The sequence below is a fragment of the Nelusetta ayraudi genome, unplaced genomic scaffold (genome assembly GCF_046127955.1).
Source record: "Nelusetta ayraudi isolate G7.1 ecotype Tasmania unplaced genomic scaffold, CSIRO-AGI_Nayr_v1 ptg000021l, whole genome shotgun sequence".
NCBI lineage: Eukaryota > Metazoa > Chordata > Actinopteri > Tetraodontiformes > Monacanthidae > Nelusetta > Nelusetta ayraudi.
In genome coordinates, this window is record NW_027466071.1 from 1,734,758 (window position 1) to 1,752,513 (window position 17,756).

The window sequence follows — 17,756 nt, forward strand, 5'->3', positions numbered from 1 at the left end:
ACCGTGGGTGAGCTGTGAGCAGGGGGGATGGGACGCAGGTAGGAAGGCTGGGAGGTGGTGGTGATGGTGGTCGGGGAGGTGATCATATGCCGATGCTGCTCGGAGAGCTCTTGATTGACGCCTGATTGCGGCTGCTCTAACGGGGGGTCTCGGCCGTGTGTGTGCGCAGGCACACCGAGTGAAGCCGAGCACTGGCGAAAAAGGGCGGGGCGACGCGGAGCACCTCTTACGTAGGCCCCCCCCCGCCGCCCCACCCACCCCTGATTTTGGGGGATGAGGGTGGCTTGAGGGTCTCTCGTCAGTAGGATGTGGAGGAGAGGAAGGAAGGGGTGCCGTCACGGTGAGCGGGCAGCAATGGAGGCCGACGGAGGGGCTCACGGGTGGAGACCTGGGGGCCCCGTCAGCCCCATCTAAAGTTACTGCTGCTGCTGCCTGCAGGTCCCACGACTCCACGAAGGCAGCCAGAATTCAGCAGAGAACCACAAAGTACGTTCTGCATGTCCACGTGTGCAGCAACGCTTGGATCCAGACAGGCTGTAATGGTATTGCGAGTGAGATCTCGTCATGTAAAACAGCCCTCAAAACAAAATTGCACAATTTTATGAAGACAGGGATTGTAGCAATAGGTGAATTTGCCAAAATGTTAAAATGTCCTTTTAAACTGCAACTTGCAACTCGTAATTTCTGTTTGTTAAAGGTTAAGCGTGTAATATTTGACCATTTTGAGAAGGAGCACCTACATCAAGTGGTTGCATTTAAGACTGCAGGGCTCTTTCATTAACCATCCCTCTCCCGAGCTTGCCAGTGAACTACGAACTATGAACTAAACTTTTACCAACGTAAAAATCGCAAATCAGGCCAAATTCTACACACTGGACCTTTAAGTTGCTTTGATTCTGCTGCAACATGCTACCAGGCGTCACGTGGATTGAAGAGTCTTCGCTCCTATCTGGATAAAATCCGTATTCGTGCAGCCCGTTCGTCATGTTGCATGAAATGTGTTTTTTTTGGCGACGCAGCTGCTGCTTCTGTGGAGGATTCTCCACATTCAGAGGCCTCGCGGGAAGTCTGAGGAGATTATTATGAGATGCGCTGCCATTTGTTCCTTCTGAATCTCAAACATAATGTATGTGCATAACCGTGTGTGTCCACACATCCACATTGCGGATGTGCTCCAGTATCTGAGCAGACTCTTTCTAAAGCCTCCTGCTCCCGAACATGTGATAAACTGGACTTTATTTATCCTTTCTTTGCAAAGCAGTGAGGCAGAACACATTAGAGTGAGGCAACTGTACAGAGCCATAGGTTGCGTGATCCGTCACCACCACCACACAGAGCAGCCAAATGAAGACAAACTGCTCACATTTGCTCCTCCTTATTTCCTGTGAACAGGCCACAGAAGCACAGAAAAGCAGCTCACCTGTGTCCACACAACCACCTTTAGCCCACACTCACAAGTCCTTCAGTCTAGACACGGTGTCGTATAAGTGTAATTACACTGAACGTGAAGTGAACAGGCTACTTTCATCCTTAATTCTGCCTCAAATTGCTGCTTTATATGTCCTGCCTTTTCTCCTGAAAAGCCTTTCACGCTCACGTCTAATTCGAGGAGCACAAAACTATGTGGAAATGGTTTTGTTGGCAGTTGTTCGGGTGAACTGAAGTGTCAGGGCTCCATTCGGGGCTTGTGGTAACGCAGGCTTCACTCAGAGTGAACCTACTCCAAACTCAAATCAGCTGTTCTGGAACCAAGAAAAGTTTTCCAGCTGAGTTGAAGTCGACTCCAGAGTTCAGGGTTACAGTGAGAGTCTGTTCGCCTTATTTGCTGAAGTCGGCCTCTGGTCGCCTGTGTTTGTCAGACCATGGACCTGACCTGCAGGGTTGCTGTGTGTGACATCACAAAGGGTTGTCAGTACATACTTCATAAAAAAAATGGAGCCTTCTAAAGAACCCCAGTCAAGAATTTACTACATGGATGAAGTAAATTTGACTTCCAGCGTTGCCAAACATTTTCCACTGCAGCAGCACAGTCTGGTTAATTACTGCTCTTGTGTGGTTACAGGCTCATATGAGGCAGCAGCAAAGTAAATAATCTCTATTTTGCCTGTGCTGTTCACTTCTGAAAAGTCCTTCCGGCCAAGTATTTGTATTTCCTTTTCACTCCAACCAGTCAAAGCAGATGTTTGCTCTCCAGACTGTGGGTCTGCTCGAGGTTTCTTCCCACTGGGGAGTTTTTCCTGGCCACTGTCACATTGCGACTGCAGTTGACTCAATCAGGAACCCGTAGGCTAATGCGTTGGCTCACTAAATCATAAGAAGCTGCGTTCACTACCTTGATCTGAGACGCAAAAAGCTACTGCGTGGCTGTTAAAACAACATTATTGGCCAACAATTTTGCTTTTTGGGGTTTGATGATGCAAGTGTCAGTAAAAAGGAGGATGGAATATTCCCATGTATGTCATTCCGGAACTCTCCATTCAAAGTGCCGAGAGTGCTCCGTCTCCCCATTGAAGGTCTCCGGCTTTTGTCAGGTGTTCAGAGAAAGAAGGTGACGTCATTGTCAAGGAGTAAACAGAAGTCGACTCTGCTTCTGAAACGGGATTGAAGATCTCTGGGCGTGTGTGCCCTTGCTTTAATGCACATGATTGAATCGGGGCCACGCCGCTAGGAAATGAGCACTCTAAGCGGTGCTGTGAAAGTATTGACTATCTGTCTCCGCTTCCCTCCGCTCATCCCTCCCGTGGAGGCACATCCCCCCACGAAGGAAGCCACGTTTGAACAATTATATGAGGCACCACAGGCAGTCGGAGGCTCTTCAGCTCCTCTTCCTCCTCCTCCTCTGGCACCGGGTCCACCAGCGAAGTCACTGGAGCTGCCGTGAGATGAGGTCTGGGTGGAAGAACGCACCTGCTGATGTCACAGGTTTGCCCTGTGAACATGAGATCCTTTGACGTGCCCTCGGGTCTGGAAGCTGGAGGCAGCCACCTCCAGCTGACCTTGATGTGATTGGACAGATTGACTGTTGGGGGTTGCAGGCAAACCCTTCCTGCCTGTGTGTGTGTGTGTGTGTGTGTGCCGGCTTTGTGCTCCATGTTCGTCCTGTGGAGCCTCTTCTCAAGTGGAAGTTGGTTGTCAGCACTCCCTGAGAAGCAGACGACACAGCGTTAGCACTCCATCAGCACTCTGCCGCCTTATCAGCAGTCAGGTGTAGAGTAGAGGCTCTCTCCTCGCAGCAAGCAGAAGCATGGCCACACCGTCACACAGAGGCCACACGCAACCGGCAGCAGAGGTTCAAGCTGAAAGGACTTCCTGTCTGAGTTGTACGTATACACACATTCAAAGGTTTGGGATCACCGTCTCATTTCTGCATTGAACTCCATTAAAACCAGCTTCATGAAACAATCTACTGGAAGAACATTACCAGTGCATTAGTTACATCAGCATCAGTAAGGATTTTTGACTGATTTCCAGGCCCTCATTATGATCACAGATCATTCAAGATTATTATTTCATAAATCTGGTTATACTGGAGATCAATGCATGAATGAGTCAGTGACTGCAGACCTTTGAGCGGTGGCGCACATGTAGACAAACTGAAGGAAATGTAGCGAGATCGTCAAAGTATTCTCAGTGACGGCAGAAGACTCACTTGAGAGTTTCCTTATGCCCCCTGTGACTTTGCTGTAAACAAGCCCCGCACGGAGTCATTTCGGCGTTAGATGTTGTAGTTGCGGACGGCGTGCGCGCTACAAGAAGCTGGGTGTGAGGCAAGCGCCGCCAGCGCAGAACCTCCACTGTGCAAAACAGGATATAACAGGTCACCCAGCGCTTTGTGGTTGATGTCAGGCGACAAAGCAAATATGAAGTGGGTGTCTCTTCTCCACTGGCTTGTTTTGTTGTACATTACAATTTAGGCTGCCATCTTAGTAGGTTATTACACTGGTGTAGCGTTTAGACTGTTTTCCAAATCATGGCTACTTCCTGTTCACTGACCTGGGAGCATGAATGGGGCTCCTCTCGACTGTCCATGTCATTTTGCTACTGGTTCTGAACACAACAAAATGCATTTATCCTAATTAGCTAAACTTTGTGTATCGCTCCTTTAATGGTCGCTTTAGTATCGGCTAGTTAGACGTTAGAAGCCAATGCCCAGCTGCGGCTGCTAACTGAAGCGTTATTGGAATCCAATATTTGAGTTGATCAAACATGAAGAGGAGGTGGAGTCACAAGAAATGTTGACATTTTCAGACGACTCCAAATATCCGACAAAAGAGAGCGTCGAGTACACAGCTGAATTTGCTGCTGACCAACAGTAGCCTGTATTTTTCACACAATCATCTCACGCTTTCAAATAATATTAAATGCTTTTTACAAACCCAAAATCTTTTTTGTTAGATACATATTACATGTCGGCTAGTATTATATGCAATCATTCCCTGTCCATCCAGCTACATCCCGCAGTCAGCGCCCCAGGATGCTGCTAACCCACAGGACACTGACCTAAATGGATGGGCAGAGTAATGGTCTTCACGCCCTAGAGCATCTTGTCGTCATGGCAACGCAGCGGCTGCGACAGTCTGGGTGTTCCCTCTCACTGATCTGATTTTTACCGCTCTGTCAATTGAGGCAATTGATATGAATGCAGAAGGAGGGAGGCGGTACGCGGTACCAGGCAGGAGCTAAAAACAGGTCTGGGTACATCAGGACAAGCAGGGAGGAATAAAAAAAATTTTGTTGTTTTTTAAAGAAAGGTTGAGACTAAGACGGGCGAAGGAGAAACTAGAAGCACAAGACACAGGAGGCGATCGGAGAGGAGGTGGAAACAAAGGATGGAGTGAGACACTTGAAAAGGTAGTTTTGAGCAAAGAGGTTAAAGATTGATGGTCATTGGGGGCGAAAAAAAAGAAAAGGAGTGGAAAGAGAGGAAAAGCCAGGGGGCTAATGGGCTCCTGGCTAATCAATCCTGAGTGATGGCCACTTTAGCGCGGGCCAGTCTGACAGATGGACACCATCTTTCTGCACAAGCCCACCCCCCACCGTCCCCTATCAGGCCACGCAGATCACACCAGACCCCGCTACAACCATGACATGCAACAACACACATACACACTCATAAACAAACACACTTGTCCAAGGTGAAGTGTGTCTGATGGGTTTATTGCGCGAGGAGCAGCCAGATCGTTGGCACGGCGCTGTTTTTCCCCCGATGACTTTGAACGAGCGCAGCGTCGGTTGGATCATGGACATCGGATTGACTGTTCGCTCAGGATTGATTGGACTAAATGAACGCGAGGGGTCGATCGCCGGCAGATGGGAAAGAGAGAGAGAGCGAGAGAGAGAGAGAGAGAGAGAGAGAGACCTAATGAGTAACAACTCGGGACGACCACGCTGGGCTTCTTTTTACGCACTTTTCCTTTGCTCGGTCGGTGGGAAGAAATATATTTTATATGAAAGGTGGCTATTTCACACTCTTTTGTGTAAAACATATTTCATATCTGTACATTCACAGTTTTGATGCCTTGAGTGACAATCTACAATGTAAATAGTCATGAAAAGAAAAACCATTAAACCACAAGTATGTGTCTGTAGTACAAAAACCACTCAAGTTCCCAGAACCTAGAAACACTGTAATACATTACTTCAATACAGTACAAGCATCATTCACCTCTCAGTAAAAAGTAAAGAGTAAAAAGATATTTTTTTTCTAATCAACCCTTCATGCTTCTAATGTCAATTGGTAAGGAATCCCACTGGCCGACGGTTCTGAATTTGACCGCTTTTACGTAGTGGACGGGAAAGAAAAGAAAAATATTTTTAAGGTGTCTCAAAGAACGGCAGGGTCCTGAAATCTCCTGAAACCTCCTGGAATCACAGGAGGGACGATTTTTATTGCTCTTAACAAAACCAATCACTCCAGCGCAGCTGCAGCTGCTGCTGCTGCTGCTGCTGCTGCTGCTGCCGCTGCGGGGTCAGCGTTGGAGCACAACCAGTTGCTGACATTAGGGGTTGTTTACAGCCTTGTCCTGAAAGCCAGCCAGCGCGAACAGGGAGGGGGGCCAAAACAAGAAAACGGCGTCATAAATTGCGACGGGGCCCCGGCCCTATTAATAAGGATTAAGCGGAGGGGAGTGGTGCCCGGTGACAGGCTGCAGACGGAGGGAGCCGCTATCGGCAGCGAAAAGACAGCGGGAGGCTGTGGAGGCGGAGGAGGAGGAGGAGGAGGAGGGCGGGTCTCCGCTGACTGATCCTCAGCAGACATTCACTATCTAACCCCTTATCAGCAGGGGGTTGGTGGAGTGGTGGTGGGGGTGGGGGGTAACAGAGTACAATTACTTTGTTACTGTTCTCCAGCAGATTTTCTAGGTACTTTACTTGAGTTTTTTTTATTTTTTCTGTAGAATTTTGACATTCACTCGCTACATTTGAACTCAAATATCTGAACTTTCTACTTACGTTGGCTGTATTAAAGTATTTAATTTATTGTTATTAAAAACAAAAAAACAAAAAACAAAACTATGGTTTAAAGCGTATAAATTCTGCTCATCAAGATGCTCATCAAGACCCCTGACCTCTGACCTCTGGTCAGTCCAGCCCAGATCACTCTGCCACAACTTTTTTCATTTTTGCAAACAAATGCTTGACTTTGTTTAGGGCAAAAAACATTTTACTTACAGTTCAGAACCTGTACTTCCTCACTTTAACTTCAGTACTTTTACTTTCACCAGAGACAAGCGTCTCCTGCTGCCACAGCGTCCAACAGCTGCTGGACTCCAGTTGCTGACTTTTTGTACACCCCCCCCCCCCGCCTCCAGCCGTGCACACATGTGCGCGTCCCTGACACGTCTTCTTTGTCTTCTCCTCAGAATCAACGCTTCACCCGGCCCAGCAGAAATGCCTGCTATGTCCTCCGCCGGGCCTCTCTCGGGAGCGGAGGGCGAAGAGGGAAAGGCTCTGTTTTCCTCCACTCAGCTGTCACGTCAGCAGTCAGCCGGTGGGGCCGGTGAGACGCTCGCTCGCCCGCTCGAGCGGCGGCGCAATTCTTTCCACCTAACTCCCTCGCTAAGGCCGAGATCCTTCGCTTCCTGAGCCGTGGAAAAAGGGTCAGAGCACAAACCGCAGATGGCAGAACCCCGGGGGCTGAGCTTTTGGAGAAATCCAAGCCCAGAGCCCTGGGTTGGTGAGCTCGGAGGTCGAAAAGGCAGAGAGAGGGGAAAAAGAAATAGATCTGGCTGGAAACGAGGGAGGAACGATCGCCCGTTTGTTTTCACAACTCTGCGCACACGTTGGAATTTGGATTTTTTTTTTTTTTTTTTTTTTTTCTTTTAGCCTCCGAACTGTTACGGGCTGTGATGTGCCCGTTTCAAAGCGTATCCATTTTCACACCTGCTCATAGTTTCCAGGGTTAAATTCTCGCAGCGTTGACTTATTCCTTGACGCGTGCGATGCTGAGATCGCAGGCGTTCCTCTGCGTCCTAGAGGCTCAGAAGAAGAGAGGCGCCTTCTGAGAATGGGGGGCTTTTCATCCTTTGACATTTTTAAAAGCGACAGTCTGCTCTCTTGGTTCTGTGAGAGTACCACCTGCTGTGCTTGCTAATTGAATGTCAGCGTACGGCTATTATTATCTCAGTTCAAGTCCAAGACGCTGACATGCTCGATAAGAAGCCTCATGTAATTAAGTTAGCTGATTAGCAAGGTGAGGTATAATTAAATTCTCAGGAAATAGAGGATTGTCGCCGTCGCCTCTCGGTCGTGGAGAAGATGAAAAATCTCTTGTTCTCCTTTTTGGTTTCAACTGTCAGACACGTAGCTCCAAATTAAATCTGCTCTCTGATCATTTTAGGAGAAGTCAAGTGAAGACTGGTCCAAAACAGTTGTTCGTTTTCAAAACACCGAGACACCGTCATTGTGGTTTGGAAAATTGAAGGCCAAGTAATATCTTTCTGCAAAACAGGGGTTTCTCAAGCAAAAACAGTGAACAAAAGGTTCATTTCAGTGTGGTGAAGCAGCTTCAGTTCATGGGTGCTTCTATTGTCTCTCCACAAAGTTTCGCCTGGAGGTTTTTTAGTCAAGAACTGGCGTGTAGAGGGGCGACTGTTGGGAAATGTTATATTTTTGAGTTGAACCACAATGTTTTCCTACATGAATCCGTTGTTTTTTTGTTATTTATATGTAATAGAGTACTCTGTAAATACGTAGTGAAACCACTTTGGATTTCTGACATGCCCCCACCCCCCCACTCCCACCATGCCCAGAAAGACACTGCAAAAACTGCACTGGGAACGAAAATTAGTCAAAAACCGCAGCATGCAGCTATAAAAAGCTGTAAACACATCATCAGCTAACAATCAAACTTTCTTCTGGATCTGGATTGATTGGCTTGATTCATTTCCCCTTCAGTCTGGTTCCTTTGGATATCGGACAATCGGATATCGGCAGAAACAGAGAGCGGGAGCTCGAGCAGAAGATGCAATCGTACTTCAATTCCAACTGAACCCTGGAGCCGCTCGATTGTAGTGGTTTGTGGAACAGAACCGACCCAACAACTTGGAACAAATGGCTCCTAATGTGTTCAGCCTGGACAGTGTTGCGTCGCAGAGGCTGAACTTGAGCTGCTGTGGCTCAGTTGGTAGAGCAGGTTGTCTAATGACCGAAGGGTTGGCGGTTTGAATCCTGGCTGCAATTGTCCACGTTGAAGTGCCCTTGGGCAAGACACTGAACTCTAAATTGCTCCCAGTGGAGCTGGCAGCGCCTTGCATGGCAGCAGCTGCCCATTGGTGCGAGTGTGTGTGTGAGTGAATGGGTGAATGAGAGGCCATTGTAAGGCCATAAGTTGGGGGACCATGAAGGTGCTGGAAAGCCCAATACAAGTGCAGGACATTTACCATGGAGTTTGTCAGTATGAAAGGAGGTACAAAGGGTCGGATTGATGAAGATGGGAAGGGCCAGAAGAAGAAGAAGAAGAAGAAGAAGAAGAAGAAGAAGAAGAAGAAGAAGAAGAAGAAGAAGAAGAAGAAGAAGTCCTTCATTTTGACACAAACAAAAATGGGCTTCAAAAAAAGACAAATTCATGTTTGTGAGATCAGATCCAGTCTTTGTTTAACCTCAAGTGCAGTGTTGTTGACACAACACAGGGACGTCAGGTGGCAGAAAGGGAGGCGCCTCAGCCTGGATCTAATGTTGGCCCGGCCGCTAAGGGACACGGGTTCGCCATCAGGGGCTGAAAATCAGATAAGCGAAGCGCTAACGCTCGACAAAACAAGCGCCCCCTTTGGCAGCGCCACCATTGTCCCCGGTGAAAGGCGACGCCGGCCGGCAGAAGGCGGCGTGCCGAACAGGTGACGGCACGCGTGGCCTCCTCCTCCTCCTCCTCCTCCTCTGAGAGGAGCAGCCCAGTCTCAGCTTACTGTAGAAAGTCACGCAGCAGATGGCCAAGGAAGTGAATTAGAGGCGTGAGCCCGTGTCCGCACGCACCAGATGGGGGCAGAGGGAGCCGGTGGGGGAAGGAGGGGGACAAAGAGAGTCAGGAGGGAGCAAAGAGACAATGACATGAAGGCAAAGCTGGCAGGGGCGGAGCTACGTGGTGGCCAAGAGTGGCCGTGGCCCCCCGGAGGAGGGAATAATTTGAACTTCCAAACTTCAGCGTCTCAAGTCTTTGCTGACTGATGGACAGTGTTTTCTTAAAACATGTATTTCTGACCAGATGGAAACAAGACGAAATTCAATCCAACACTAACCCTGATCCTAGGACAGCAGGGACAAGCTGATACAGGTTCATTATGAATATTAACAATGGTGAAGATTTGCTGTCTTCTAATTCACAGGCCAACTATTATAAGGACACACTGGAAACATTTAATAAATACAAATAAACACCGTAACTAACTATCCATCCATCCATCCATCTGTACTCATTGCCGCTGTGATGTAAGTCCTGCTCTCACCCCCCCCTCAAAGGAAACATTTCTGGCTCTGAGAGCAGCTTTTGTACGGGCTCATTAGCCTGTTTGCCGGCGCGTCTTTGTGTTTGTGTTTGCGCCTTTGGTCGCCTCCACGCCGTCCCTTGGCCAAGTTCGCCGGCCTGTCGACACCGATTACATCCGTCCGCCCGTCGGGCCAGAATCCCCCGCGTGACAATTGCTCGTTTGAATGCAAACTTGGCGTTTGGGGTGGTGTCAAACAAAGCTGTTCAAACGCGCCGAGCTTGTCGGTTGTTGTTGAAGGCTCACAGAGGTGGCGGGAAAACAGGGAGGGGGAGCCAGCGTCTCAGACAGTGAGTTTCCCTTATGCACAGTATGAATAAATAAATAAATAAATAAATAAATAAATAAATAAACTACAATGACTGACAATGACCAATATCAGGCTTCACTTTTCCCTCCATTATCTCGCCGTGCAGCCGTGGATCTCCTCCGGCCTCCCGCGGCGAGCATGGAGCCGCGACACCCGATAGCGACACCCTATACGGGTGACAAATCGCTCGGCGGAGAAAAACAGAAATGCTCTCCGATGCGGCTGTTTGTGTTTTGGCCAGGAGGGGTGCGTGTGTGTGTGTGTGTGTGGGGGGGGGGGTGGCTGTTTTTCGGTCAAGGTAATCTCACCAAGGAACGGCCTCTGGAATGTTAATGAGAAAAGAAGAGACGTGACAGATCCGCGAAGGCCGTCAAACTCTTTTCTTTAGGGGCTGGAGTTCCAGGAGAGCGTCGGCGCTGTAACCCAACTCTCTGCTAACGTCCTCCGCTATCTTGTTTTTCAATCTTCTCCTCCCCCTCCCTCTATCCCTCACTCCCTCCATCCCTCACTCCATCCCTGCCCGAGCCCATCTGGCTGTGATTACTGGCCGCGGCCTAATCCAGTGCCGTGTCCCTTTTGACACAACGGGGAGGCGCCAACTCTCTCTCTCTCTCTCTCTCTCTCTCTCTCTGTTGTCTCACTCGTCCCCACACTGCCCCACTCTCTCTCTCTCCTCCCTCACCCCGCTCTCCTCGCCATCGCTGCCCTCTCTCTCCCTCCTCTCCAGCCGCTCGACTCCCTACTTTATTCCTCTGCGACCGCCGCTTCCCGCATCTGTGGTGGTGTGCCAGCGCTGACAGCTGGCAGGGGGGAAAATAAACGGCGGCGGGAGGAGGGCGGCAAGATAAAGACGAGGCGGCGGCGGGGTTGGAGAAGGAGGGACGGAGTGGGTCGATACACATCAGCGCCTGCCCCGAAATTTCCAATATCACCTTCCCGACTGCACACAACTTTGCAGGGGCAGCAAAAGGAAAATCGATGAAATGTGTGACAGACAAACAACATAAGGGTTTTTTAAAAAAAAAAAAAGAAAGCCCCCCCCCAAAAAAAAATGAAGGAGGAAGCAGGTGGCAGGGCAACTATCGTCCTTCAACTTTTGAGAGGCGACTTCTTTTACTGTTTCCTTTCTGAGAACAAAACTGCTTCCGCAAACTTTTTTTTTTTTTTCGCTGCTGGAAGAGCCAATAAAGGAAAGAGGATCCGCTCAGGAAGAGATCCGCCGACGGATTGCTGCACGTTGACCTTTGCGAGTTTACGAGAGGAAATAAATAATTGGCGGGCGGCGCGTTGAGGATTTCAAATGCCGAAAATGAGCTCGTTATCCTTTTTTGCGAGCGCTCGGAGAGGCGGCGCACACAAGTGTTTTCTGGTCCGACCGTCGCTGGTTAAAAAGGTACACAGAACACACTCGAACCAGAGTGGCAGGAAATTAAATATTGACTGGGTAACTTGAAGAGAAGAGGGGAGGGGGAAAAAGGTAGATACAGTGGTGGAAAAAATTCCAGGTTGGAGTCACAGGGGATGAACAAAAAGCACCTCGTCACCCTCTGATGCACAGAGGCAGGCCGACTTTTACAGCCTTACGCTCGATCTGCCGCCAACGGGAAACTTAAACGTCAACAAAGTTTTAAAACAGGTGAAACTCGACGGCGTTGATTCTGCTAGTTCAGCACGGCCGCTGACAGTGGGACCAGGCTTGGAGACACTATGAAGAAGATTACAGTGTATTATTATAATGCAGCGTTTCCAGTCTTCAGTTTCAGTTCATTTGACTACTTATATATTTCAAGTTTGATTTCTTATTAAAATGGGCAAATAATTTGCCGTTTGTGAGCCAATAGTGAGTTTCAGGTAAAACCTGCCACCTTGTACTTTGCTGAGAGACTATTGAGCCATTTGAAGACCCCAGAATATTATGACACGGTCTGTGCAAAGTTTGCATGTTCTCCATGTGCCTGCATAGGTTTCCTTTCGGGTCCTCCGACCTCCTCCCACTGTCCCATAACATGCATGTGAGGTGAACTGGGAAGTCTAAACTGGCCGGAGGTGTGAGTGCGAGGTTGTTTGCAGTGGTTGTTTGTCTTTCTATGCGGCCCTGTGATAAAGTGCCGACATTGGCCCCGAGGCAGCTGGGAAGGGCTCCAGCACCTCCCACGGCCCTTGAGTGCAGGAGGAGTTGAGTGTGAGAGAGAATGAGATGATTTCCTGACAGGTTTGAGCGTTTTTTTACCGATGATTCTTGACATCCAAACTAACTGAGTGACAGACTGACTGAACTCCAGGGGCTCAAACCTGGGAAACTCACTCACGGTCTCTTCCACAGTGACATGCGGCTCGGAAATCAACTGGAGCAACTTGTAACCGTGCATGCACAACAGTTGTGAAACAGACCCATTTATACACACGGAATACATACACATCTCACTTTACAAACAAGTCATTGTCATTCTGACTGGATAGTTTTACATATTGAGACTTTTCTTTGCAGCGTCGGGGACCGACTGCGGTCACAAAGACTGTGAAAGAAAAAAAACATCTTCCATGTTTGAGCCCAGTGTTTAGTAAATGTATTCTTACACCCCAACCTCCCACAGCTGCTTGTTTGTCTTGGTGCTGCGAGTTGCCAGAAAAGGAAAGAGGCTTGTGCAGTTGCAGGGTTGGCCTGGTCAGTGCATGTGACAAGGGGAAGTCCCTTCAGTGTGCAGAAAAAAAAAAAAAAAAAAAAAAGCTTCACTCAACATCCCACAGAAAGACAGAGTGCGGCAGACCAGGGTGGGCTCGGTGAAAACTCCAGGGTGGTCCGGACCAAATTATCTGTTGAGATGCTATTATATAATGGCCACGGCTTAAATGATATACAAGGTGTTTACGCAAGATGATATTGGCCCTAAACCCTAAACCAGCGGGTAAACGTTTGAGACCCCCGCTTTCAACAAACGTTGCAGAATTGTGACTGAGGGAGTCCGCTGGCGCAAAAAAAAAAAAAATGCCAGTGGAGGCGAGATTAGGAAAAACTGCCCCGCGTCCCCGGCGGCGCCGCAGCAGCAGCAATCGGTCCCGGTCGCAGTGCTTAACCCCGCGGGCGACGCCGAGGAAAAACAATCAGGCCACCCAACTCATAAATATCCACAAGCGTGATTTACTCGGCGGCGACGGCGGCTTGCTATTCTTTTACGCCCCCATCCCACCCAACCCCCGCTGGCCCGCGGCGCAAAAACAACCGTGGCATGTTTATAATATATACATGGCGATATATGAGAGCTCCGGTGGACAAATATTTCTGTATTTTGCAGTCTGGAATGTCAGGAATCGCAAGGGTCCTTAGTCTGACAACAGAGGAGTGGTCTGCAGAGAGGGGGGGGGGGGGGGAGGTGTAGCGAGCCAAAGAAAGCTTGTTGCTGCACCTCCGACAGGACGGCAAAACCTGACCTGCCGAGAGAGATTTACAGCGAAGGAAAACACCGGCTCGGACCGGGAAGAAAAAGTCTGGATTTGTTTCCACACTCATCGTTCCCCGGCGGAACAGCGATGAGAAATAACACCGGGGAGAAATGGTGCGGAAGGCAAAAAAATGAAATAAAAAATTAGGAATTTTGTCGGCCGTAGTGGGTCTGATTAAACTGTGGAGGGTGGGGGAGGGGAGGGGAGGGGAGGGGAGGGAGGCCCGGCGAGGGCCAGAGAAAAGCAGCAAATCTCCATTTTTCCATCTGGGGAAAGTATGTCAGTGGGCTGCCCGGCCCGCCTGCCGCCGCGCATCCCTCTTCCTCTCACTTTGTCAGCCTTTTTTTCCTCCCCCCCCCCCCCCCCCCCTTCAGCGAGGGAGACTGAATCAGCGCGGCGTGTAGTTCCAGTCGCTGGCTCGCTGGCGCGGCCAACATTGGTATTCACGGCGCACACGGCTCAGTCTCTCCCACAGCACACGCTGCACATTCCCACAGAGCGGCTAATGGACGGAGTGAAGAGGTCTCTCTGGGCGGCACATATTCACTTCATTAGAGTCAAGGTCTCTCGCTCTCTCTCGCTCTCTCTCTCTCTGCTAGAGCAGCTTTTTTTTTCCTCACACACTCTGTTATCCTGCCAGGGATTTGGTTGGTTAATGAGTAATTAAAACGCTATTGAAATACATTTACACTACAAGGCCAGCGCTGCACTGCCTCATTATAAATCCCTTTATTATTATCATTATTTATTATTTTTTAGAGATTTGGTTCTTTGACATTGTTTCCAAGTTAACAGGATTCAGAGGGGAGTGTGCCAATCCTCACGCACCAAATAAGGATTTTATTCTGAAATGGTTGCAGCGTGAGGAGGCCGCAGCGACCGAATTCCTCAGGTTTCTATCTTTATTCTTCCTTCTGTTTGTCCTACCTTGACGTGTTTCGGCAGAGCTTCCGCCTTCCTCAGAAGTGTCACTTGGTGGCATGTGTTTTTTTTCAGCTGATGTTATGGAGGCGTGACCCACCTGCCAGATGTCACAGGTGGGCCACGCCTCCCGCTGCAGGATGCTGCTCCAGGTGTGAGAGAGCGTGTTGGCTCCCTCGTCCCAGTTCACCATCCCCGAGCCACCGTTTCCTTATTTCAATCACCTCCCTGGTCCAACGCTGCTGTTTATCACGATTGCTATTAGCAGCTGCGTTTCCATGACCCCTAGAATTGCACAGAACCTAAATATCGCAATAGAAAAGTGGTCATGGAAACACCTAGAGTTTGAAAAACCTCTCGAATATGGCTAAAAGGTGTTTCTGCTTTCATGAGGAGGTTTTTCGGAAGCTTTGCCAAAACATGTCCAGATAGGACAAACAGAACCCTTGTCTGAACAAAAGAAAGACACAAACCTATAAAAACCGAAGGATTGAACACAATCCAACTTTTACCATCTGATTCCTTTTTGTTGGTGTGTGTCGCCAGAAATCGAGTGTTGCAAGTTTCCCAGACAAGAAATACAAAAGGCAAAAGTGCAGCAAGCCGCTGATTTGTCACGACAGACTGAAGATTCTTCCAATCACTTGTCCAGTTGTGCCTCCCCCTTTTTAACTCTTTGCTACTTTATCTAATAAAAATGTCAAAAGAATTTCTCCCAGGTTCCATTATCCAGTGCTCCCCTCTGAAAACTTTCAGGTCGCACTGTCTGTATGGGGTTGGCAGCGGTGAAGCTGGCCAAGGATGTGGGCTGATAAGCTTACAGTTGCTGCTCCGCTCCATCCTTTATTTACCAGGCTGTACACAAAGAGGCATTGTCCTGCTGGGACATGAAAGGGCCTTCCCTGCACTGTTGATTCAACGCTGGAAACAGAGTTGCGTGCACGATTCAAGTGTTTGGGACACAGATTTGTCATTCTCACAGTGTGGAACGTGCAAGGTACAGAAAATAAATTGGACAGACGTTGCTAAAGGCCCTTTCTAGGCTCTGCTTCCTCTGGCGGTGGGTATTTTCGATGGGCTTCGCCCCTTGGCTAGCTGCGTTTCCACGACAGTTTCCCGCAAAATAAAAGCGATATTTCAAAAATTCCAACAAAGTACAATTGCGATTTGCTGGTGTTTCGCTGAAGCGCAAGGGCCGTAATTCTCGTCCCGGGCGACCCCACTGTGAGGAGGATGGAGGTAGAAAACATTTTGCCATAAATCTTCATTTCAATGTTGTTTGCTGTCAAGAATGATTGTTGTGTTTTTCTCTTTGATTACTTGTAAAAAAAAATATTCCGTCTCGTCCTCCGTCCACACATAACCAGCACCATTTTCACTGGTCAGTGAACTGGTCACATGACCCCGTATGTCACGTCCGCTGATGTGCAAATACGAAACAAGTGTTTCCATGACACTTTTGCGATGTACCTCTATATGGATACGTCTGAAAAACCCCCTCATGAGAGCGTCAAGACCTTTCAGCCATCTTTGAGAGGTTTTTCCAAGTTTAGCTGCTTCCATGACCAGTTTTTTATCGCGAAATTTTGGGGTTTTTTGGGGTAAAGGAAACAAAACTTTTGACACTTAAAATGTAATAATAATAGTAATAATTTTAAGAAATGTGCCTGACTTAACGAGAGCATTATGGGATCAGGAATTGTCACATCAACACTTTGTCACGTGTGTTTAGCAAGGTGTCAAAGGCAGTCGCAACATGTTGCATGCAGTAGGTCGCAGGCAGGCAGGCAGGCAGGCAGGCAGGCAAGCGAGCTGTTGCCTCATGTTTTATTCAAGGATGAAGCTAAACTTAGCCGCTGCTGGCCAATAATTCATCCGTCGTGGAATCAGGGACACAACGGAGCCGCAAGAAGACAAAAGTCACAACGAGCTTACTTGGGAGGTAGCATCGAACAAAATAATTGAGAGGAAAGCGCTCATCCTCGCCGTCAGGATCCAACACCGGCGTGGATCGAGCGGCGGGACGAGTCGGAGAAGGTCGGACGCCAGAACTTGTTCAGTCATTTGACTGTCTGCGCAATCAATGAGACCTTGGGAGGTATTTCCTCAACAGATAACGACATTTAAAAACATTTCACGTTATCGACAGCTCTTGAGGGCGCTGCTTCCCCTCGCGCATTCCCAAACATACAGTCTATGCTCAAGCTTCTGTGCTCCAAACGATGGGGAAGTAAAGTTTACATTATGGCCCTGAACTCGAGAGCGAAGACGCTCCTCAACACAAAGGGCCCTGAAGCACCGCTGGCTTCTTCAGTCCAAATCTGGCGGCTATTTACTGTTATTTGCAAGTGTCGTCAAATGTAAATAATAACGATCATGGCGTCTTACCAGGGAGAAGCAGTGCTGTGGCTCTTTGTGCTCATGAGAGCTTCGCTCACAGTCTGTTTCCTGTGTTGTGGTTCTAGTGCCAACAGCTGTAGGGGAAGTCAGAGGGTGTTTGTGCGTGAGCCACTTATTTGTATATATGTGTGTGTGTGTGTGTGTGTGTGTGTGTGTGTGTGTGTGTGTGCGGGCGCTCACATTGCCTGTTCTTCCACCTCCCCGCTGGGCCCGTTCTATTTCCTGGTTGCAGGTGCTGCAGTGAGCTCACTTCCTGCCTTCTCCCACTGCTGTTTTTGCGTATCCGTGGTCTCCAGCCATTTCCTGTCAGCGGGGAAGAGGAAACTATAGGAAACAGGATGAGCATCCCGGGCAGGAAGGGTCAGGGAGGGCTGGGAGATGTGGAAGGAGAAGGTCGACGACCCTGGAAATGGGAAAGAGGACAATAGATACGTATCAGAGTCTCTTTTCCGCTCAGCCAGTCGATATTGGAGGACGTTTAAAAACACGGGTCGAGATTGACAGCGTTTCTTCTTGGGGTCAATTCAGGGATCAGAGATTTTGTTGCCCCCATTTTATCCCATGGATGTGTCTGCATGTACACGCACACACACATACATTTTATTTTGTTTTTCATTAGGGGGCAGAATGACAATTTGCCCGATTGCACAACCACCATGATAAGTCACAAAACATTTCCTGTATGAAATGTCACATTTATCATA

General features: G+C 48.7%; 1 long non-coding RNA gene across 1 annotated transcript; it reads right to left on the minus strand.

The window, feature by feature from the left end:
- Positions 1-425: 425 nt before the first annotated feature.
- Positions 426-17,449, minus strand: LOC142889040 (uncharacterized). Its single transcript, XR_012926787.1, has 3 exons — positions 17,233-17,449; positions 17,041-17,126; positions 426-3,142 (listed from the first exon to the last, which is right to left on the minus strand). It is a non-coding gene; the product is annotated as an uncharacterized LOC142889040 (long non-coding RNA).
- Positions 17,450-17,756: the final 307 nt, after the last annotated feature.